The sequence below is a fragment of the Cavia porcellus genome, unplaced genomic scaffold (assembly GCF_034190915.1).
Source record: "Cavia porcellus strain 051 isolate PalLab524CR breed Dunkin Hartley unplaced genomic scaffold, mCavPor4.1 scaffold_34, whole genome shotgun sequence".
Classification (NCBI taxonomy): Eukaryota; Metazoa; Chordata; class Mammalia; order Rodentia; family Caviidae; genus Cavia; species Cavia porcellus.
In genome coordinates, this window is record NW_026947517.1 from 10,594,153 (window position 1) to 10,619,711 (window position 25,559).

Below are 25,559 nucleotides of genomic sequence, written 5' to 3' on the forward strand. Positions count from 1 at the left end.
AAGCAGTAGGATGAGGTAAAGGTGCTTCCATTCTTTCAGGTGCATTGTCCTGGTTGAATGTTCAAAAGAAGTGAGCACAAAGTTCTCTGTGCATGATGCAAACTTGCCATCCTCCTGCATGAGTCTGCCTAAAAGGGCTGCTATATTGGGGCTTGTATGTTCCCATTGGCCTGATATTTTATTCAAAATATTACACACACACAGAATCAGAAGAAGGAATAAGACATATACACAAATGTATGTATATATATATACATACATTTGTGTATATGTCTTTATATCTATATCTTCATATCTATATCTTTATATCTATATCTTTCTTTATATATATATATATATTCTTTATATCTTTATATCTATATCTTTCTTATTGTAGGCTGTGGGAGGCATGCAGAGGTGTGGCTCCAGGATGCACTGGGCTTTCCCATGCTCCCTGTATGGAACAGAGAATTGTCACAGGAAGTCATAGATTTCTTCCAGTCGATTTGCAGCTATGGGATCCTACCAGGAAAATGAAAAGATCAAGGCTCCATCTCAGCTCAAAGCCTAAATGGACACAAATTTCTCTCCATCCCACCCAGGCTATCCTAGTCCACCCAGCCTCCTCCCTGGCCTACATGGCTGCCATAACTCTACACAGGGCCTGTGCACCTTCCACACCTACTGGGACATCTCTGTGGGACAATGCTGCCCATATGACTCTCTACCAGGCATGGCAAAGTTGCACAAGGAAAAACAATTGCCCTGCCTCTCTCTCTCTCTCTCTCTCTCTCTCTCTCTCTCTCTCTCTCTCTCATTTTCTTTCTCTCTGTCTCTCTCTCTCTGTCTCTCAATATCTCTCTCTGTCTCTCTCTCTCTTTCTCTCACTGTGTGTGTGTGTATGTATGTGTGTGTGTATATTTCTTACTTAAGTCTCTCTATTTCTTTGTGTTTCTCTCTTGGTCTGTGTCTCTTTCTGCCTGTGAATCTGTGACTATAATTAGGATTGAAAAAAGCCTCCCTGTCACACACACAGTGAAAGTACAAAATTTTCTTTTCATTTACTGTTTCAAGAGATTCAATTTGTTCATCACTGACTCCAAACCACCATGGCATGGCATACTGGCATTGCAGAGGAGATAAAGTTCATTGTGGGAAAAACTACCAATGCCAACAAGCAATGCAGGACCATAATTCATTCTACCACTTCTATATGAACTAGACTACTGAAGGCATACAATGCTCAAAGAATTAATCTTAGTACCCTGCATCCTAGCATTACATCAGGAACCTATCTCAGTCTTCTACACTCTCCCTCAGGGCACTTTTCAAAGAAAGGCCCAACTTTGAAGAACAAGGGCTTTCTAAGAAACATCTAGACACCAGCTGGACCAAGATTTAAGAAGAAATCACCAGGGAAGTTTGAAAATCCTTTAGGTGAATGTAACCCAAACTGCATTATCTCAAATTTGACAGACACCACAGAGCATTGTGTAAATATGAAATTAATCAAAATATTGAAATGAGGATTGCAAGCAATCAGGAAAACTCTCCAAGATCAGTAATTTGCAGCACAAATAGATTTTAATGCATGTGGCAGAAAGACAAGCAAACACATTGGAGGAGAGACTTCAAAAAGAGAAAGGGAGTTCAAGTCTATTGTATGCATCTTTTGTTCACACATGGCAATATTGGTATATACAAATAGAAAGATATAGATAGAAACACAAATATATATATATATATATATATATATATTTGTGTGTGTGTAAAAGTTTTATCCCATATTGTGATATTGTGTGTTTATAATCATTTGAATACAAAAATCAGGCCATTGAGAACATACCAGCCTCGATATAGCAGCACTGGACAGACTCATCCAGGAGGATGACAAGTTTACTTCATGCATGAGAACTTTTTGCTCACTTCTCTTGAACATTCATCCAGAACAATGCACCTGAAAGAAAGGGAGTGAGTTTACCTCGTCCTACTGCTTGGACAAAGCCCCTGCTACAGATACCATCATCTCCATCTAAGAGTTTCTGCCCTCGCAGCCATGGGCACTGGACCTGTGGGCCACACGCTTGGTGGTTGAGACTCACCAGAGTGTGCTCCCAGAAGTGCGGACACCCAGGCCTCTTTCCAAATTGAATAGGGATGGCAGACAGCTACACTGAGCTTGGAAGCTTCCACAGAGCAGGGAGCCCAGCAAAGTGGGTCAGAATACCTCTCAATTTCAGGAGGACTAGTGCAGGGCTTTTATAGACCCTCAGGTGCAGTGAGCAGATCTGAAGATTCCAGCCATCTACTGGCCATATCTACCTGGGGTGGGGCCATCTCCAGGGCCTGGGGAACCTTTCTCCACCCAGCAGTTGCTTAGCTGCCTAGCCTCACCTGCTGTAATCACCTGTCATATCATCCCTCATGTGTTTCCTTTAGGCAGTGTGGCACTCACAGATATCAGAAATCATTGGGCAGAAGGGAAGGACTCTGTTCTTCTCTCTCTTTGAACTTTCCTAACCTCTCATTTAATGCAATTTCCACTGCTCCTGTCTACATGCTCTCTAGCCCTTCCATTGGATCTTGTGTCTTGCAAGGACTCTGAACCCCTTTCCACATGTTCTGAGAACTAAATCTCTAGTCCCACAATTGGAGAGGTGAAGGAGGGGCTGAGAAAAATGTTGATGTCCACAGCAATTCTAGTTTGTATCCTAAAGGTGATTTTCATGTGCCCACATTGAAAGAATCATCCCAAAGTCAGGCTGCTGTTGAGAGGGGTTGAGGTCCTTAGAAGGGGGATCCTGGAGCAAGGTAACGAGGTCCTAGGGAGGCCATTTAATGCAGCAATGATACCCAAGCCTCCTTATGTCTGCCATTTGATTCTGAGTTACCCTCTGAGGGTAATCCTCTCACATCCATCCCTTGGAAGGGCCATTGTTGATCCACAGGTCACACAGACAGGCAGTTCATCAGTTCCCACCCAAAGTAAACCAAACCATCAGGCCAAAGAAACTTTCCCCATATGCTTGCCCATTGCCTCCTATTCTAAGAGCTTAGTGCAAGGGAAATGTCTCCTCGATTTTATGGTCCTGACCCTTGGCTCCTCAAATGCTGAGGGACTTCATCACCCACTTGTGAGTTTTACTGTCAGAGCATCTTGCCAAATCGTCAGGCTAAGTGTGTTTGGTGGCTCACAAAGCCATGCACATACACCTCCTTGAGAGATGGATTCAAGATTATGGCAGCATCTGAGAGCTCTTCTTCAACTGCATGGTGGCACCATGTGGAAGCCACAGAGGATGGAATCCAAGTAATAAAGGATTTACTCAGATGGATCTGGGATTGCAGACTTCCTGCCTCAGAATCCCAGGTAGCTGGGAACACTGCTGTGTGCCACCATGCTCAGTAGAGGCCAAGGCAAAGAGTCCTGCCCTTTTCACACCAGAGATAGGATTGAAAGACTTAAAGGAAATAGTCACTTGGGCATCCGTGCAAGGTGGCTCATGCCTGTAATTCCAGCACTAGGGAGGCTGAGTTGGGGGGATCATTGTGAGTTCGAGACCAGCCAAGGCTACAAAATAAGCTCAAGTCCAGCCTGAACTACATAGCCAGACCCCATCTCAAAAAAGACAAAGAAATTGCTTGGGCCAAAATGTGGATCAAATGTATCATACCAGTACTGCCTCTAGAGAGCAAATCCTCAGATGCACAGACCAGAGGCATCATTGCCCTAGAGAGGGAGATGAAAGAAGGGTGCTCCTATAACTCTGAATGTGTACAGTGCTAAGTCTCTACAGCCAAAGCCACAAAAGCCTTTTCCCTTGCTTGAGCAAATAATGAAAAGAAAAGCAAGTTGGCAGGTGTAAGCTATTTATTAGGCATTAGTAGAGAGATGGGTAGAAATCAAGAGCAAAGGCCCAGGGGGGATGTCCAATGTATGCAGAGTTCCTGGTAGTCTGCTGAGTGCCAGTCGGTGGGGAAATCAGTTGGGGACTCTGATGCTGTGTAACGTGATTGAACCTCAGAAACTTCTTCTGGTAGGTGTGACTCATTTAGGGTTGCTCCCCAGTGGGCTTTCCCATGTGTCACTTTGGCTAATCTGAGTGGTTGAATCTCCACTCACATCCTTGAACATTGCATGCATAGGGCTTTTGGCCTAGGTGAGAGAGAGCAGAGAGAGAGAGAGAGAGAGAGAGAGAGAGAGAGAGAGAGCAGAGAGAGAGAGAGAGAGAGAGAGAGAGAGAGAGAGAGAGAGAGAGAGAGAGAGAGAGAGAGAGAGAGAGAGAGATGCTAGTTAGGCTGTGCTGGGGTATGAGGCAGTCATTTGGGAAAGAACCAGGGAAAGGCAAAGTAGGAAGGAGTTGGAGAGGGAGAGACAGGGGGAAGCAGGCTGGAAGCCAGGGAAGAGGAAGAATTATAGGAGGTGTATGTGCATGGCTTTGTGAGCCACCAAACACACTTAGCCTGATGATTTGGCAAGATGCTCTGACAGTAAAACTCACAAGTGGGTGATGAAGTCCCTTAGCATTTGAGGAGCTAAGGGTCAGGACCATAAAATCGAGGAGACATTTCCCTTGCACCAATTCTTGTTCTTCTTGGAAGAACAAGAAACGAAGTGTGGAGGACAGGAAGGAAGAGGAAAAGACAACTGGAGATGGAGCTCAGTGGTAGAGCCTAGCATAAGAGAGAAGCTCTCATGGGAAGAAGCTAGATTGAAGGCCCAGCAACAGTGCTGTTGGAAACCATGAATGCCCAAGGAACTATGTGAAGCTTTATAAACACACCAATCAGGGCCACTTGCACCTCCCTGGCACTCGCACCACACTTAGCACTGTGTGTTCAGTGGTGAACATGCAAGTGAGTAGGCCTCATGTAAGATTATCCACAGTCCTGGTGTGGGCAGACATATGGCCTGGATCTCTGGGAATTCATCCGCAGTTTTTACCTCTTCACCTGGAAACTCCCATTCTGGTTCTGGGAGTTGTTCCTTGATGCCAGGTATTCCTACACGTCTATGAGTCCAGGCCGTGGCACTGCTACAAGCTGATATACTCCACTGAGTTTCTGGCCATTGGTTAAAATCACCATCTGGCCCCATTGAGCCTCTGACCACTCGAGGCATTTGTCATCTGCTTCATGTAGAGGCTTTGGTCACAAACATGGTTTGCCATGGCACCGCAGTGGAAAATCTGCTGACACAAGAGGACTGTCACTGGGGTCTCAGAGAGGGTCAGATTGTCCTCAAAGATGATGACGGGATCTTCCCACAATGTGCTCATCTGGATTCCATTGAGAGTCTTCTGACCCCTTGTGTCATGCATCGGACCACCACCCTCAGGGACAATCAGCTTGCTTGCAGTGACATGGGTCTTATGGTAATCAGGGAGTGATAAATGGGGAAATCCAGAGAAGGGGGTCTTCTGTTAGTGTGTTGTGGGCCAGTTCTTTCCATGGTTCATGGCCTGAGACTTCTGGTGAAAAAGCTGTCAGCTCATCAAGGATTGCCTCAAGGCCTTCATCTGGAGCTGGGTGTGCACACTCCTGAAGCCACCAGTCATCTCTGGGGACCTGGAGGGTGGCATGGCTTGGCTTTGACTTGAGCCCTGCTGGCTGCTTTCACCAGCAGCTGTGGGAGGCATGCAGAGGTGTGGTTCTGGGATGCAATGGACTTTCCCATGCTCCCTGTTTGGATGAGAGAACTCATATAGGATGTCATTGATTTCTTCCATTGTCTCCAAGTAGAGGTTCATATTGCTATGGCCTGAGGACTCCATCGATTTGCAGCTGTGGGATCCTACCCAGAAAATGACAAGATCAAGTCTCCATCCCAGGTCCAAGCCTAAATAGACATACACTTCTCTCCATCCCACCCAAGCTATCCTAGTCCATTCAGCCTATTCCCTGGCCTACATGCCTGGCACACATCTACACTGGGCCTGCGCACTTTCCACATGTACTTGGAATTCTTTGTGGGACAATTCTGCCAATATGACTCTCTACCAGGCATGGCAAAGCTGCACAAGGAAGTACAAGTACCCTGCCTTGCCTGCAGAGAGCTCCTGGCCAACACTTTGAAAAGGTGCACTGTTCCCCACATATCTTACTAGCATCTCTTTCCAAAGAGTGTCCTTTCAATCTTGATCTCATCCAGTGCCTGCCATGACACCAGGTCCAAGGAGCCCCGATGGATCAATTTCTTGCATTTCTCACACAGGCTTTAGCTAGCTCCTTCAATGGCTTGCAACTCAAGGCCTTTTCCCTTGCCTCAGTCTCCTGACTGCTGGCATTTCAAGCATACAGCCCCAGGCCCAGCATTTCTCAGCAAATGCAAATGGGACCAAACAAAATTTCAGAAAGCTGGAAAGACAGAGCCAGGGAGAAGGGTCTTATCATAGACTGGACATATGTGGCTCCAGATCCTCACAGATTTGCATCCACTCAAGACATTCCAACTAAGAACCCTCCAGGGAATCTCATTCTATAATCACATCCCCAAAACCCAACCACCCAGCAGACATTTTGCTTTGGAAACAGTCTCTGGATCTCTCTGTAAAATTTCAGTACTCAACAGGTTCCTTCTATTGGAAACAAAAGTAGGTCTCACATTCTTTGAGTTCTCTCTCTCTCTTTCTCTCTCTCTCTCTCTCTCTCTCTCTCTGTGTGTGTGTGTGTGTGTGTGTGTTGTGTGCTTCTTACTTAGGTCTCTCTGCTTCTCTGTGTCTCTCTCGGTCTATGTCTCTTTCTGCCTGTGAATCTGTGACTATCATTAGGATTGAAAAAAGCCTCCTTGTCACACACACAGTGAAAGGACAATATTTTCTTTTAATTTACAGTTTCTAGAGATTCAATTTGTTCATGGCTGACTCCAAAGCACCACAGCATGGCACACTGGCATTGCAGAGGAGATAAAGTTCATGGTGGGAAAAACTACCGGTGCCAACAAGAAATTCAGGACCATAATTGGTTCTATCACTTCTATATGAACTACACTACTGAAGGCATATAATGCTCACAGAATTAAGCTTAGTACACTGCATCCTAGCATTACACCAGGAGCCTATCTCAGTCTTCCACACTCTCCATCAAGGCACTTTTCAAAGAAAGGCCCAACTTTGAAGAATGAGGGCTTTCCAGGAAACATCTAGACACCAGCTGGACCAAGATCCAAGAAGAAATCACCAGGGAAGCTAGAAAACCCTTTAGGTGAATATAACCCAAACTGCGATATCTCAAATTTGACAGATGCCACAGAGCATTAAATGTGAAATTTATCACAATATTGAAATGAGGATTGCAAGCCATCAGGATAACTCTCCAAGATCAGGAATTTGCAGCACAAATAGATTTTAATGCATGGGGCAAAAAGAGAAGCAAACACATCAGAGGAGAGACTTCAAAAAGAAAAAGGTAGTACAAGTCTATTGTATGTATCTTTTGTTCACACATGCTAATATTGGTATATACAAATAGAAAGATATACATAGAAACACTTGTATAAATAAATATATATATATATATATATATATATATATTTCTGTATAGATTTTATCCCATCTTATGATACTGTGTGTTTATAATTCTTTGAATGCAAAAATCACGCCATTGAGAACATACCAGCCCCGATATAGCAGCCCTGGACAGACTCCTGCAGGAGGATGACAAGTTTGCCTCATGCAATGAGAACTTTGTGCTCACTTCTCTTGAACATTCATCCAGTACAATGCACCTGGAAGAAAGGGAGCACCTTTACCTCATCCTACTGCTTGGAACAAGCCCCTGCTACAGATCCCATTGTCTCCACCTAGGAATTTCTGCCCTCGCAGCCATGGGCACTGGACCTAGGACCACACGTTTGGTGGTTGAGACTCACCAGAGTGTGCTCCCAGAAGTGCAGACACCCAGGCCTCTTTCCAAGTCGAATGAGGATGGCAGACAGCTGCACTCAGCTTGGAAGCCTCTACAGAGCTGGGACGGTCAGAATACTTCTCAGTTTCAGGAGGAGTAGTGCAGGGCTTTTAGAGGCCCTCAGGTGCAGTGGGAGTATCCGAAGATTCCAGCCAGCTGTTGGCCACGCCTACCTGGGGCGAGGCCATCTCCAGGGTCTGGGGCAGCTTTCGCAACCCAGCAGCCCCTTAGCTGCCTAGCCTCACCTGCTGTAGTCACCTGTCATATCATCCCTCATGTGTTCCTTTTAGGCAGTGTGGTGCTCACAGATATCAGAAATCATTGGGCAGAAGGAAAGAACTCTCTGTTCTTCTCTCTCTTTGGACTTTCCTCACCTCACATCTAATGCAGTTTCCACCGTTTCTGTCCACCTGCTGTCTAGCCCTTCCATTGGATCCTGTGTCTTGCAAGGACTCTGAATCCCTTTCCACATGTTCTGAGAACTAAATCTCTAGTCCCACACAAATCTCCTAACAGGTGCCATCTGATGCAAATTTGATGGGATTGGAGGCCCATCTTATATCCCATCTTTTGGGAAGTTGGCCCAGATGAACTGCAGGCAATTTCAGCCAGCCTGGCATATGTTATGAAGTCAAGGATACCCCCAAGCCAACAGTGACACAATGTGTCAACACTCCAAAGTAAATGCATGGACACCGATACATAGAGGAGGACACAAAATGGCATTTGATTCAGGCTTCAACTTAGAATTCAAACATGGAGGCAGCAGCAGGTCTCTCACATCCTTTTCCAATTCAAATCGATCTTGTACTATGTACCTCCTTCAAGATGGCAGTTCTCTTGTGGGTCCTGTCTGTGAGATGGGTAGGAAGGCAGGTGGCTGGCTGCATATGGTGGTGATAGACAGGAGGTAATTGGTGTGGAGAGCTGGGAGTGGAGTTGGTCATAACACGACAGCACTGACTCCCTGGTTCTGTGTTGTTCCCATGCCTCTTCCATGGAGCCCAGGACACCTGATCAACATGAGCAGGTGTCATATCTTTGTGTAGCACTTGTAGAGACCATGCAGGGCACTCTTGACATTGGCATGCTGTGCTCTCAGGTCAGAGGCAAGGAGTGCTCACCTCTTGTCCACAGAAGGGGATTTTTCATCCTCTTATGTACTTTCATGAAGAATCATGTTGCCCAAAGCCCATTATGGATCCACTCAAGACTACAGTCCAAAAAACACTAGTAAAAATCCTTTGGTTGTGCTTCCATTTTTCATTTCAACATCTGCTAGGGATGAGCCAGGACTTGGTAGAAGCCCATGCCCATAATCATGGCACCAGACAGGCTGAGACCACAAGTTTGTCATTAATTCAATCACACTATGTGATACACAGTGAGTTTGAGGCCAGCCTGCAAGACACAGGGACTTAGTGCCTGAAAAAGGAAAAGAAAAACAACAATATTAACATTGCAGCACACACAAGGCTCCTGGAATGGCTGAGGTCTTACAAATATTTCTCTTTTTTGGTGGCACTCACATGACTAGGTTCAGTCTGTGCTTCTCATCTTTGACCAACTGTTCCCACAATAGCCCATGCTGCTATTGAACATACAACCCTCAGGTTTCAGGCACACAACTCCCATGCATATTCCTTGGTACCCACTAGAGTAAAAGCTTTTCATTTATCTCACAATTTCTAGCTCTCTCTCCTTGTCTTTTCAGCTCTCTCTCTCTCTCTCTCTCTCTCTCTCTCTCTCTCTCTCTCTGTCTCTCTCTGCTTCTGTTTTTCTTTCTCTCTGTCTCTCTACTTCTCTCTGTCTGCCTCATGCTCATATTTTCTCTCCGAGTCTCTGTTCACCCTCTGCTATCACTTGTTTTTATCATTCAGTCTTTTCTCTTTTTCCATGTCTCTCTCATTTATTGTCTATATGTCTCTCTCTGTCCATCTGTCTGTCTTTCTCTCTCTCTGTCTCTCTATCTCTCTGTCATCTCTCTGTCATCTCTCTCTCTCTCTCTCTCTCTCTCTCATCTTCTTTAACTTTCTGACTCTCATTACCTCTAATTTTGGCACTCTTTCTCATTCTCAGTATCTCTCTCTGTGTGTCTCTCTGTCTCCTTCTGTCTTTCTGTCTCTGTCTCTTTCTTTTGTTGTGTGTGTCTCTTTCTCACCCTCTGCCTGTCTGTCTGTATGTCTCTCTCTATGACACTCTCTCTCACTCTCACTCTCACTCCTGTATGATCCCTCTATGTTGCCCACACTCTCTTGGCAATCTCTGTATTTGTTTTTGGTTAGATTTCCATTCACTCCTGCTTATTGCCTGTAGTGCATTCTTACTCAATTAAACACCTAGCCCTAGTTTTTGTGGGTTCCCAGTTAAAAGCTTGCTAATTCCCTCAGTTCTGCTTCTTAGAATTCAACATGTGATAGTCTTGGCCCAGCCTCCCAGATTCTGAAGACAGAGACATGAACTGCAGTGACCAAGTGGCATTGTCTATTGACTAGATAGAAACAGATTGAATCAGAATGTGTTTGTTGGGGTGGGGAAGGATATGGTAATTAGCATTTATAGTTGCAGAGAATCTTGGTATACTGCACTCAAAACTGTGTGCAAATGAATACAATAGGGTTTCAATGAAATGTGTCATACAGGGCAGTCACAATTTATGGCAGGTGAAACCATTTAATGCATGCTTTATTGTTGCCTTGAAAATGGAGGAAAACTGTTTGAGTCTCTGAATGTGATGTGTCATCAGCATTTGTCTCCTTGTGTTTCATGAGTCACAGACCTTTGCCTATAGGTGCATGTCCCATAATGTAGATCTGGATGGTCACAGATGGGCATAGAGTCTTCTCTTAGCCCACTTGGCAGCCTTAAGGTAAGGCCAACTGCACTCTCTAAACTCTTGGCCTCTCATTTCCACCCTTGCTGTATTCAAAACACTGAAAAGAAATTGAAATGATGGAAGAGGGGCTGAGAAAAATGTTGGTGTCCACAGCAATTCTAGCTTGGGTGCTAAAGGTCATTATCATGTGCACATGTTGAAAGGATAGTTCCAAGGCCAGGCTGCTGTTGAGAGGGGTTGGGGAACTTATAATGTGGATCCTGGAGCAAGGAAACAAGGTCTTAGCAAGAGGCTATTTAATGTTGCTATGGTACCCAAGCCTCCGTTTATCCTCCATTTTATTCTGTGTCACTAGTTGAGGGCATTCCTTTCACACCCAACCCTTGTTAGGGCCATTGCTGAGCCACAGGCCACAAAGGCATGCAGTTGATCAGTCACTACCCAAAGCAGACCAAACCGTCATGCCAAAGAATCTTTCTCCATAGTTTCTTGCCCCTTGCCTGCTATCTTAAGAGTTTAGTGAAAGGGACGTGTCTCCAGGATTTTACAGATAAGACTCAGGGCTCCTCTACCACTGAGGGACCTCATCATCCACTTGTGAGCTGTACTGTCAGAGCATCTTCCCAAATTGCCAGGCTAAGTGTGTTTGGTGGCTCACACGCCCATGCACACACACCTCCTTGAGAGACGGGTGCAAGATGATTGCAGTGATTCAGAGTTCTTTCTCAACTGCATAGTCACACCATGTGAAAGCCAAAGAGGATAGAATCCAAGAAATAAAGGATTTACTCAGATGGATCTGGGATTTGTTGACTTTCTGCTTCAGCTTCCCAGTTATCTAGAAACACAATTGCACACCACCACTGTCATAATTAGTTTTTACTCATTGCTGAGACAGAATACCTGAAGCCCTAAGTTGGGAAAGGACATGTTTATTTCTTACAGTGTTTGGGGGTTTCAGTCTATACTCAGTTGGCTCCAAGGCAGGCTGGCATGGTTGGGCCATAGTTCACAGCAGCTCCAAACAGCAAGCAGGAACCAGCAAAGAGCAAGCATACCTTCTTCCTGCCATTCCATTACATCTTGGCTTCACCCATTTGTGGGTGTAGCACTGACACCATCAATCCAAGAACTAGACAATGAACCATCACAAATGCACAGTGCAAACTCATGAGGCCTGGGGGCCACAGACATATTTCATGACATTCCTCCCCTGGCCCCCAGTACTCATGAACTTACTTTTTGCAAAAGACATTTAGTCGACCTCCAAGAGTTGCCAAAGTCCTAAGTTTCAGCATTGAGGAAAAGTCCAAGTTCCAAGTCTCCTCCAAGATCTATGGCAAGCTCTTAATTGTAACCCCCTGTACAAATGAAATAAGGTTAAACATTCCTGAAATGCAAAGGCACAAGATAAACATTACCATTCCAAAAGTTACAAGCAGGGAAATATAAAGCATTGAAAACAAAGCAAGTCCAACATCCAGCAAGGCAAACATTAAGTCCTAGAATTCCATGCTCAGCATCTGAAGCAAACTGGTTTCAAGCTCCAAAAGACTTGGGTGATTCCACCCCCACAGCACTTCTGGCAATTTCAACTCCCACAGCTTTTCTCTTAAATTTTCTCTGCTCGCTTTTTGCAGTTTCCCTCGGGTCATTCACATTCCAGGCTTTTCCAAACTTCTGGGGTCTCCACTATACCTTTGGCTTTACCTTTACATCTTCACAAGTTTCCCTTTCAGGGACACATTGCTTGCCCTGCCAGACCCTTTGCAATTTAGGTAGCTGCCTTACCCTCAGAATTTGTGCATTTTCTTTGCACCTAAAATCAGCACCTTGTGGATGCCCTTAAGGTTTGCTGCTAGCTGGAGCAGTAGCCCGGCTTCTCTCTCTCAGCTGTAGGGGTCAGTTGCCTGGATCTCAGGGCTCTTTTTACTGATTGTGAGGCAAAGCTTCTCTATGTTGCTGTCATTCTGGAATGTCATGTGGCCTCTTTCACCATTCTGGGACCTCATATGGCCTCTGTCGACATTCTGAAACCTGGTGCTCTGCAGCTTTCTCCTCTGAGCAAATTCTTTTACCTTTGCAGTGAGGCTGCAAAGTGTGGGGGGATCCTCTTCCTGGGATGCCCCAGGGCCATCTTTCTTATCTCTGTTTCTCTTCAGCAATCAAAATCTCAACTCTGTCTTTACAATACACAGCTTTCCTGGCATTTTCCTTCTGGCCAATATCACAGAATTGCAAATTATCCTGCTGGGCTCTTTGCTCTTGATTTTCAGCAAAGTAGGCTAAAAGCCCCAACAATAGCCATGCCACAGACTCAATATTCAATTTCTTTTTCAATATTAATCAGTCCATTGCCCTTTGTCTCAGTCTCAGGCAAAGTCTCTGGGCAGGAGCAAAATGCAGACAAACTTTCTGCCAAGCCATAACACACATCATGGGGAATGCAGTCCTTCTTCCCAGCTGAAACCTCCCAAGCCTGGTCTTTACCATGAGGCTTTCTATCAGTCTTCTGGTCTCCTGAGCTCTGACCAGAATCTCCTCTACAGAACAACCTACGTTGCTCCAGCTCTATGCATCCAGGCAACATGTCTGACCTTTCCAAACTTGCCCACAAGCCATTTCCAAAGACTCTCAAAAAACATGGTCAGGTATAGTCACAGCAAACGACCCCACTCCTTGGTACCAAATTCTTTCTTAGTTAATTTTTACTCATCACTGAGACAAAATACCTGTAGCCCAAAACTGGGAAAGGAAAGGTTTATTTCTTATAGCTTTTGGAGTTTAAGTCCATACTCAGTTGGCTCCAAGGCAGGCTGGCATGGGAGGGCCACAGTTCACAGAGAATGCAAACAGCAAGCAGGAACCACCAAAGAGCAAGACACACCTTCTTCCTGCCATTACATTACACATTACATTATATCCTGGTTCCACCCCTTTGTGGGTGTAGTACTGACACCATCAATCCAAGCATTAGACAATGAACCATCACAAATGCACAATGAAAATCATGAGGCTGGGGGCCACAAACATAAACCACGACAACCGTGCTCAGCTGAGGTCAAGGAAAAGAGTCTTTCACTTTTCATGCCAGAGGTGGGATTGAAAGACTTACAGGAAATAGTCCAGCTGAGAAAACCACTGGGGCAGAAATGTGGATCAAGTGTATTAGACAAGTACTGCATCTAGAGAGCAAATCCTGAGATGCAGAGCCCAGGTGCACCATTGCCCTAGAGAGGGAGATGAAGCAAGAGTGCTTCTATAACTCTGAATGTGCACAGTGCTAAGTCTCTACAGCCAAAGCCACAAAAGCCTTTTCCCTTTCTTGAGCAAATAATGAAAGAGAAGAGAGCTGGCAGGTGTAAGCTATTTATTAGGGATTGGTAGAGGGATGGGTAGGAAGCAAGAGCAAAGGCTCAGGGGGAATGTCCCAAGTATGCAATGTTCCTGGTAGACTGCTGGGTGCCAGTTGGCGGGGAGATCAGTTGTGGACTCTCTAATGCTGTGTTAGGTGATCAGACCTCAGAAACTTCTTCTGGCAGATGTGACACATGTAGGGTCACTCCCCACTGTGGCTTCTCATGTGTCACTTCAGCTCATCTGAGCAGTTGAATCTCCACTCATATTCTTGCACATTGCACACATAGGGCTTCTGGCCTGGGAGGGAGGGAGGGAGAGGGAGGGAGAGAGAGAGAGAGAGAGACAGAGAGAGAGAGAGAGAGAGAGAGACAGAGACAGAGAGAGAGACAGAGAGAGAGACAGAGAGAGAGACAGAGAGAGACAGAGAGAGAGACAGAGAGAGAGACAGAGAGAGACAGAGAGAGTGCACAAGAGATGCTTGTCAAGCTGGCTGGGGTGTGAGGCAGTCATTTGGGAAAGAACCAGGGAAAGGATAAGTAGGAAGGAGTGGGAGAGGGAGAGACAGGGTGAAAGAGATTGGAAGCTGGAGAAGAGGAAGAGTTGTAGAACAAAATGAGCTGGAAGAACAAGAAGCAAGGTGTGGAGGACAGGAAGGAAGAGGAAAAGATAGCTAGAGATGAAGCTCTCTGGTAGAGCATAGCATAAGCGTGAAGCTCTCATGGGGGAGAAGCTGCATTGAAGGCCCATCAACAGTATACAAGTGGAAACCACGAATGCCCAGGGAGCTCTGTGAAGCTTTGTAAACACACCCATTCAGGGCCACATGCACCTCCCTGGCACCCAAAACCTCACTTACCATTGGGTGTGTGCTAGTGGATACGCAGGTGAGTAGGCATCATGTAAGATTTTCGCAGCACTTGTGTGGGCAGACATAGGGCCTGGATCTCTGGGAATTCGTCTGCAGTGGGTACCTCTTCATCTGGAAGTTCCCATTCTGTTCTGGGATTTGTTCCTAGATGCCAGTAATTGCCAGCAAGTCTATGAGTCATGGCACTGCTACAAGCTGATATCCTCCACTGAGTTTCTGACCATTGGTTAAAGTCACCATCTGGTCCCCATTAACCTCTGACCAATCGAGGCATTTGTAATCTTCTTCACATAGAGGCTTTGATCACAAACAGGGTTTACCATGGCAGCCAAGTGAAAGATCTGCTGACCCAAGGCAACTCTCATCGGTGTCCCAGAGAGGATCTGATTCTCCTTGAGGCTGATGATGTGACCTCCCAACAATGTACTCATCTGGATGCCATTGAGAGTCTTCTGACCCCTTATATCCTGCATCTGGCCACCACCCTCAGGGACAGTCAGCTTGCTTGTGCAGACATGGGTCTTCGGGCAATCAAGGAGTGATATCTGGGGGATGCCAGAGAAAGGGTGCTTGTGTAGTCTGCTGTGGGCCAGTTCTCTTCATGTGTCATGGCGTGAGCCTTCTGAAGAAAAGTCTCAGTCGGCTCATCAAGGATTGCTTCCATGGCTTCATCTGGGGCTGTTGCTGCATTCTGGGTGTTCACACTCCTGGGGATATCAGAGGAGCCACAAATCATCTTGGGGACCTGGAGGGTGGCATGGCTTGGCTCTGGTTTGAGCCCTGCTGGCTGCTTTCACCAGCAGCTGTGGGAGGCAGGCAGAGGTATGGCTCCATGATGCACTGGACTTTCCCATGCTCCCTGTATGGATTAGAGAAGTCACTCAGGCAGTCATCAAATTCTTTTAGTGTCTCCAACCAGGGGTTCATCTTGCTATGGCCTGAGGACTCAAGTCAATTTGCAGCTATAAGATCCTATCAGGAAAATGACAAGAGCAAGGCTCCATCCCAGCTCCAAGCCTAAGTGTGTCATACTTATGCTTATCACCCTAGGAACCAAGCCCCAACCACACAGTTATAGTTTAACTGAACACAGCATCTTGCTGTTCTGTACCCCCACCCCAGTAACCCATTTGCTGTGTCAACTTTTGTTCCCCTTGTAAAAGACAAATGATGCTGTATCAATAGTTGTTCCCTTTATGAGAGACAAATGTTCCTAGAATTGGCAGAACAAGGGCTATGAATTGGCTAACTGCCCACTGTGAAATGACTCTGACCTCAAGTAAAAGGGAACAAAGGCCCACCTTATTTCTATTTCTCATCATTATGTACTTAATGATCTGTGAGCTAATTATAAATGAATTATACAAATCATTCAAAATTCTAACTCAGTTGCACAGCTTTGCAAATTCCATCTGCACTGTGTCACTGGGCTAGCTAAAATAAAAGTGCTTCTTTTAAAAAAGATGTCATCTTGCACTGTTCTTCATCATGAGGCCTTGTTTGGGGGTTCATCCGGGATTACATGGGGACCCCTCCCCACATTTTTTTTTTTCAATGATCAATCAGCTTGAACCATCTGTAAGTATTTGGGTCTTTTGTTCTTTGTAATTTGAGTGCACACGTTTAAAGTTGCAGATGAGCTTGGCTGGCTTCTTCTGTCCTGGAGTGGGATGCCCTCTGAGAAAGGGCTTCTAGCCCATTTATGATGTGGGACTTTTGTCCATTTGGTTCTGTGCTTGGTATATTTTTACTGTGGAACCATTTGCTTGTTTGAATCTGTTACCTCAGTACTAACATTCAGATTTCTTTTATTTCTCTTAAACTACTGTTTCAGGTTCCATGTGGCTTATTGGACTTAAGGGTCATAATGAAAATTTATTTCCCTTTAGGTCACTGAACCATGGACAGAAAAACCTTTGTTTGTGTATTTAATGTTGGTCTTGTCTTTTGTGGTGCCTTGTTTAATTTTTAGTCCTCAACTGATTATGTACAACCTCAGCATGTCTTTAAAATATTTTTCTTTTTGGTTAAAATGTAAATATACATGTATATGTTTATGATTTTTAAAATCATATTGACTTTACCAAGTAAAGCCAGGTCATACCGTTATTGAGCCAGTTTAAAAAAGTTACAGTTTTTAATGTGTACCATTTTAAGGTGATAAAAAGACAAAAAATGATTTAATATATTTTAGACTACTAAGAAAGTGACTTCAAGGATTTTTAAAAAATGTTTTAATATTGTCTAAAAAGCTAGAAAAAGGTAATTGGGTAATTGACTGGTAATAATTACAAAACAGAGAAAAACAAATGTATTCAGAATTTGACAAAATTGGATCAGTAAACCTTTACTGCAAAATGTTTCCATTAAAATAAGATTATATTCTAAAAAGGGGTAGGATCTTTCTTCTCCATTCATCATCCCACTTGGGATGACTGCCAGCAGATGTTGTAGGTTCTGTTTACAGCAGAAGGGAGAGAGAACATTCGTGCTGTGAGGTAAAAGGCAGTGTGAATTCCATATGAAAACCGGTCCTCTGACCCTAAATGCCAGAACCGTGTTTTCCCTTTGTCCCACCCTAATTGGACAAACAGAGTCAAGAAGGCTCTCCTCTGGTATCGCCAGTTGTTCTCAGAAGCCTTTAAGGGCTGCCAGAAAACCCACCAATTTGTCCAAGGTAGCAGCGGTGAGACAATTAGATGATGATTCCCCCTTGGGCTTTCTAAAAAGATTGCTCGAGGTCTATTACATTTGTATACCCATAGATCCAGTGGCACCTAAAAATGCAAGAGCCATTGATATTGCCTTTGTAACTGCTGGCTGCTGATATTAAGCAAAATGCCCCACAGTTAGTTATTAGAGTTTACTTAAAACTAACTCTTTCCTACCAGCGGGTGCAAGCCCTTCAACAGATTCCAATCCCCATGACTAGAAAGCAAATGTGTGAATTTCTAGGAGCCATAGGATATTTCCTGCTTGAGATTACAGACTCATGAGGCCAGTCTTTTAAGGAATCAGCATTGAGTGACCTCCCAAACTGGGGAATTAGCCTGCTGGGGCAAGTCTGTGTGCCATCCAGAGCCCCGGGTATACTTTAAGAAAATCTCTTCCAGAGCTCAAGGACCCACCCAGAGCCCAGCCAAGCTAGGCTGCACTTGGCAGGGTTCAGCTCTGCCCAGGACACACCCAGTGACCTCCAAAACCAAGAAATGGCTGGTTGGGGATCTCAGAGAAGGTGAAGTGTATTCCAGGTCATTGGTCTTCACCCAAGGAGAGCTTCAACCCATCATTCACAGTGGTTAGATGCCTGCCCAGCTACCTAAAACACTGCAGGTGGCATGGGAGGGCCTAAGGGCCTAACTGGACCCGGCTCAGCAACTTCCATTCAGTCCCAGGAGCCTAAGGCATGGGAGACGATTTCCAACATATCCAGAGGAAGCCTTGGAATAACATGTAAAGCATAGAAATACAGGAAAATGACAAAGCAAAAGACCAAAATGTAATCTCAGAACTCGAGCGTATCCCATGAAACCTTAGGAGCTATGTACATAGAAGAAAATATATACCATACACCTGAAATATCTGAGATAATAGCAACTGCAATAAAGAAGCAACTCTTTGAAGCTTTAAAGGAATTCAAACTAGAAATAATCTCCCAGGAAAAAGAAGAATGATAAAAGTAATGAAAGAGATGCTGAACATGTCTAAAGAAGACACAGTTTAAAAATTGGAGGAACTTAACAAAAAGGTAGAACCCTTGGGTGAACAATATAAGAAACAGACAGAATACATAAAGCAGATGCAAAGAGATATACAGGAAATCAAAAATTCCACTGAAAGTTGTCAAAACCACCTCAATGAAAGCAAAGATAGAATTTCAGACCTCAAAGACAGGATTGCAGCTAGTGAACAGGAAAGGCAATATCTTTAAAAAATAACAAGCAACCAGGAAATAACAATTCAACAGCTGCAAGATGATGCAAAGCAAAACAATATACAATTGATAGGGATAAATGAAAAAGAAGAGGACAACATAAAAGATGTCAAGAGGATATTTAGAGATGTAATAACTGAAAATTTCCCAAACATGAGAACAAAATCTGACATCAGGATCAGTGAAGCACATAGAACTCCAAATAGTCATAGCCAAAATAGAACTACACACAGACATATAATAATCACCATCCCAGAAAGCCAACATAAGAATAGAATATTAAAAACTGTCAGAGTGAAAAGACAGATCATCTATAAAGGAAAACCTATCAGAATCACAGTAGACTTCTCAGCACAAACAATAAAGTCAAGAAGAGCATAGATTGAAGTGTTCCAGATCCTAAAGGAAAATGATTTCCAACCTAGAAATAATGTAACCTGCAAAACTGTCCTTCAAAATGGATGGAGAAATGAGATACTTCCATGACAAAGAACACCTGAAGAACTTCATGATCACCAAGCCAACCCCACTAAGAATACTGAAAGACAGTTTAAATGCACTTAGGAAAAAATCAGTAAGCAAAGCAGACAATTAAACAGAACTGAAAGATAAAGATTCACAGCAGAAAGATAACATGTGAAAGATAAACCAAGATATAACAGTTATAACCATTAATGTAAATGGTCTCAGTGCACCAAGTTAAAAAAAAAACAGACTGGCAGAATGGATCAAGAAGCAGCATCCAACCATATTGTGTCTATAAGAAGCCCATCTAATCCAAAAGGATACTCACAGACTGAAAGACAAAGGATGGAAAACAATACTTCATGCAACAGGAACACCCCCAAAAGTGAGGGTAGCTATTCTGTTTGCAGAAAATGTGAATTTCAAGCCAATAATGATCAGAAGCAATAAAGAAGGTCATTATATACTGTTTAGGGGAAAACTTCAAGAGGAAGAGATAACAATCTTAAATATATATGCACCAAATTCCAGAGAACCCAGTTATATAAAGTATTTAAAAAATGTACAACCAAATTAGCAGTAACACAGTTATAACAGGAAACCTTAACACACCATTGACACCAAGGGACAGATCAAGCAGACAGAAAATCAGCAAAGAATTAACAGAACTTAATCAAACATGTGGACAAATGGACTTGATAAAAATATGCAGTGTGCTCAACCCAACAACATCAGAATACAAATTCTTCTCAGCAGTACATAGACATTTTCTAAAATAGATCATATATTAGACAACATAACATATTTAAATAAATGCAAGAGAGTTGAAATTATCCCATGTATGTTATCAGATCATCTCACCATGAAATTAGAAATTAATGATAAAAGATACAGCACAAATCCCACAAACACATAGAAACTGAATAACACACTGTTGAGTAATCAGCAGGTCACAGGAGAAATAAAAGAAGAAATTAAGCGATACCTACAAGCAAACAAAAATACAAATACAATTTACAGGAATCTGTGGGATACAATGAAAGCTATCCTCAAAGGGAAATTTATTGCACTGAGTTCCAATATCAGGAAAATAGAATGAATAAAAATAAATAACCTGATGCTACACCTCAAACATCTAGAAAAAGAAAATCAAGTCAAGCCCAAAGCCAAAAATGGGAGGACATTATAAAAATCAGGGCAGAAATTAATACTAAGAAAACAATCCAAAGAATCAATGAATCAAAGAGTTGGGTTTTGAAAGAATAAATAAAACTGATAAGTCCCTAGCCAACCTTATTAAAAAAGGGAAGAAAAAGCTCAAATTCATGCAATAAGGAATGAAAAAGGTAAAATCACTACAGACTCTGTAGAAATGCAGAATATCATCAGCACCTATTTTGAACACCTCTACTCTCATAGATTTGATAACACAGAAGAAATAGATAGATTCCAAGAAACATATGAAGTATCAAAGCTAGGTCAAGAAGATGTAAAACTGCTGAATAACCCAATATCTGTTAATGAAATTGAAAATGTAATTAATCCCTTACCTACAAAGTAGGGCCCAGGCCCAGATGGATTCACTGAAGAATTCTACAAGAAATACAAAGAAAACATACTGCCAACACTCCTCAAACTCTTCAATGAAATTGAAAGGGAAGCAATCCTTCCTAAGTCATTCTTGGAAGCAAATATTACTCTACTGCCAAAACCTGAGAAAGATCCAAATAAAAAAGAGAACTACAGGCCTATCTCCTTAATGAAAAGAGATGCAAAAATCCTCAATAAAATATTGGCAAATAGGATGCAGCAAATCATTAAAAGGATTACACACCATGGCCAAGTGGGATTCATCCCAGGAATGCAGGAATGGTTCAACATATGTAAATCAATAAATGTAACCCACAATATCAATAAAACCAAATGTAAGAATCACATGATCATTTCTATAGATGCAAAAAGTCTTTTGATAAGGTCCAACACTTATTTATGATAAGAACTTTACAGAAAATTTGAATAGATGGTCTTTACCTCAATATAATAAAGGCCATCTATCACAAACCAACATCCAGTATCATAACAATGTCCAAAAACTAACGGCCTTTACCTTCAAATCAGGCATAAGACAAGGATGTCCCTTATCAATGCTCTTATTCAATATAGTATTGGAAATACTAGCCAGAGTAATTCGACAAGAGAGAGAAATAAAAGGGATAGGAAAAGAGGAACAAAATTATCATTATTTGCAGACCACATGTTACTCTACATAGAAGACTCCAAAAACTCCATTGAAAGACACTTAGATATAATAAATAAATTCAGCAATATAGCTGGAACAAAATCAATGCTCAAAATCAATAGCATTTCTATACACTAAGAACAAAATTATGGACAGAGAAATTAGAGAACCACACCCTTCAAATTAACATCTAAAAATTAAAAGAGTTAGGAATTACTCTCTTGAAAGAAGTGAAAGACCTATACAGGGAATAATATAATATACTGAAAAAAGAAATAGAAGACAATCTCAGAAAATGGAGGGACATCCCTTGCTCATGTATAAGGAGAATAAGTATTGTGAAAATGGCCATTCTCCCAAAACTTTTATACAGATTCAATGCAATCCCAATGAAAATACCATCCATATACCTCACAGACCTAGAGAAATCACTCCTAAAATTCATCTGATACCTAGATATATACCTAGATATCTCGAATAGCAAAGGCAATTCCAGGAAACAAAGGCAAGGCAAGAGGCATCACAATTCCTAACTTGAAATTACACTACAAAACTACTGTAATAAAATCAACTTGGTACTGGAATAAAAACAGATCTGAAGATCAATGGAATACACTAAAAGATACAACCACAACTACAAACACACTCAACCACCTTATCTTTGATAAAAAGGCCAAACATGTTAACTGGAATAACGATAGTCTCTTTAATAAATGGTGCCTGAAAAACTGGCTCTCCATATGCAGAAAACTAAAACTAGCCCCATGCCTATCACCATATACTAAATTAATATCTAAATGGATCAAAGATTTGAATATTAAAACAGAAACACTAAATCTGTTAGAAGACAAAGTAGGTAAACATCTTGAAGACATAGGGGAGGTAGAGAATTCATGCACAGGAATCAAACTGCATGGGAAGCACTTCCCAGAATCAATAACTTGGATCACCTCTTATTAAAAAATTTATGCATGTCAAAAGAAATCTCTAGCATAGTGACAAGAAAACCCACAAAATGGGAAAAAATCTTAGTGAACTGTCCCTCAGACAAAGGATTTCTGTCTAATATATATAAAGAATTAAAAATTCAGACCCCTTAAATTCAAAGATCCAATCTAAAAATGGGCTTCTGAGATGAATACACAATTCTCAGATGAAGATATACAAAGGCAAATAAATACATGGAAAAATGATCTTCATCATTAGTCATTAGAGAAATGCAAATTAAAACAACACGGAGATAACATCACACTCCTGAAAGAATAGCCAGGATCAAGAAAACTACTACCAAAAATGTTGGAGAGGCTGCGGGGAAAAAAGGAACTCTCCTGCACTGTTTGTGGGAGTGTAGACTGGTGCAGCCACTGTGGAGGTCCGTCTGGAGATTCCTCAGAAAAGCTGGGAGTGGGGGTCCCATTCCACTCAGCTATCTACTTCTGGGCATATTCCCAGAACTGAAAATATCATACTACAATGATATATGTACACCCATGTTTATAGCAACACAATTTGTAATAGCCAGATCTTGGAAACAACTTAAGTGTCCATCAATTGAGGAACGGATAAAAAAGATGTGGTATTTTTATATAATAGAGTACTACTCAGCTGTAAAGAATGATCACATATTTGCTAATAAATTGGTGCAACTTGGGACCATAATCTTAAGCGAAATAAATCAAACTCACATGAATAAATACCATAGTGTATTTATTCCCTAGTGTAAGAAATAGTGAAAAAAAGAGAAATAGTAAGTGTTCATAAGAGTTTATGGTAATCATGATTCCCCTTTACATTGTTTTGAGGCCTTATAATAATCACGTTGGTTAGGTGGAATGGGTTTGCCATTGTTTGTTTGATTTTATTAACTGTGATGGTATGAACAGCTAATTTGAAGGAAATAAGTCATTATAATAGCAGGTACTGGTATAATATCATCCTGCTCTGAAGTCCTACCATGCTTTTGCTCTTCTTTTTCCATTGGCTCTATCATGATGTACCTTGTTGGATTGTATTACATGTGAAAGTATAAACAAATTTTCTGTGGAACATGAGATAATAGAGTAGCCATTGTTTGTTTTCTGTTATTTGGTTCTGAATGCCCTGTAATACTCTTGTTCTCTTGGATGTTTTTATACTATTTTGTTATGTTTGATACTATTGTATATGAAGTTATATTCAACTATTTCAAAGAAAGAGACATTGTGGATTAACTATTAATTACGGGTTGTCTTCTAGTGAAATTCTACTTTGCTTACATTATTCTGTTCTGATCTGCTTTGGTATGTCCTCTTTTGTCTTAATTCTTTAAAATTAAAAAAAAATCCCACTTTCCAAACAGGATCTTTTCGGATTTTGGGTCTGAAAGTCATAAGATTACACTGGTTGAGGTCACAGGAAGATGAGGTGTCCTGCATAAGGAAAATGTAATGATCCTCTTTGTTTCCCTGCCAAGGAGATATAGATTGAAAACCCCAATGTCTATAAAAATATTCTGTCTCTATGGACTGTGAACACCTACTAGTGTGATCAGAGGCTGGCTGTTGATTTGGGGGGCAAAGATACCAACCAGTGGACTGTAATTTCTTTTGACTATGTAGGTCCCTGCAAGACCTAGTTGGTTTCTCTTCCATTAGCAACCAATCACGCAGCAGGGTATGCAGACCAAACAACATTCTCTTCTGTCTAATTTTTGCTGGGAGGTCATTTAATAGGGCACATAAATTTATCTTAATTATCCCATGGACAATAGTGTTGACTATCAATAATTCACCAATGAAATAGTAATTTTCCAACTTCCAAACAGTGGATTATGAGGTATCTCCTTGAGGTCTCCATAAGGAACAACACAGAAGTACAAGATTATCAGATATATTTGGCAATTTTAAGCTTTAAAGAATCCTTGGAGAATACAACAGTCCACTCATCTGTAGGTTGATCACTGGCAGAGGACAGAACCGACTTGAAGTGAGAATGATGAATCCAGGCAGGCTTTCCAGCAACTTTGACCACAGTTGGAGTGCTGAGGACCATGGTGTAAGGGCCTTCCCACCATGGTTCAAGAGATTCACGGTGATGTCTCTTGATGAGGACTAGTATCCCAGGTTCCTCTGCAGGGTATTCATTTTCAGAGTGGACTGCAGGCAGAGGATGTTGTTGTCGGAATACTCAGTGGATGGAAGTTAGTACTGGCTTGAGGGCCTGGAGGGACTTAATGAGATCTTGATTAGCCAAATCAGCTAATTTTTTCCTCAGAAATCTTAGGAATAAGAGGAGGAGGTCTCCCACATAGAGCTTTAAAAGTGGAAATACCTCCAACATAGAGAGTACATTGTGCACACAAGAGGGCAAAAGGAAGGAGACTCACACAGTTCATGCCAGTTTCCAATTCCATCTTAGTTATTACCATTTTTAAGGTCTGGTTCATCCTTTCTAATTTTCCTGAACTTTGAGGTTGGTAAGAGCAATGGAGCTTCCAATTGATCTTCAAATCTTGGGTTAATTTTTGAGTTATCTGCACTATAAAAGCTGGGCCTTTGTCAGACCCCATGGATAAAGTGAGGCTGATTCATGGGACAACCTTATATAAAAGCTTTTTGACTACTATCAGAGCTGACTCAGATTTAGATGGAAAGTCTTTGACCCAACTAGTGAAAGTATCAATCATTACTAGCAAATACTTATACCTTTGAAATCCAGGCTTCCCCATCTCTGTAAAGTCTACTTCCCAATATTCTCCAGCCCTAGTCCCACAATAATGAGTGGTTTCCATTTGTTGCAGTCGCTTTGGGTTCACCAACTGGCACTGAGGGTACCTATGGCTCACAGACTGAGTAAGCTTTGATAACTGAGGGATAAAGAAATGATCTCATAAAAGGGTAGAGAGTTTTGATTCTCCTATGTGAATTGACCAATGAGCTTGTTGCATTAAGTTCTCATCCCAAGCTCTCAGGGAGGAGAACTCACTTATCACGCA

At 42.4% G+C, this 25,559-nt stretch overlaps 1 long non-coding RNA gene across 2 annotated transcripts in view; it reads right to left on the minus strand.

The window, feature by feature from the left end:
- Positions 1-7,533: 7,533 nt before the first annotated feature.
- LOC106025130 (uncharacterized) overlaps positions 7,534-25,559 on the minus strand; it is a 109,921-nt gene continuing 91,895 nt past the window's right edge. For both annotated transcript variants that reach the window (XR_010045480.1, XR_010045479.1), the window contains 4 exons: positions 14,937-15,807; positions 11,960-12,081; positions 7,850-9,309; positions 7,534-7,705 (listed from right to left, as the gene is read on the minus strand). This is a non-coding gene — a long non-coding RNA (uncharacterized LOC106025130). The remainder of the gene's footprint in view (positions 7,706-7,849; positions 9,310-11,959; positions 12,082-14,936; positions 15,808-25,559) is intronic.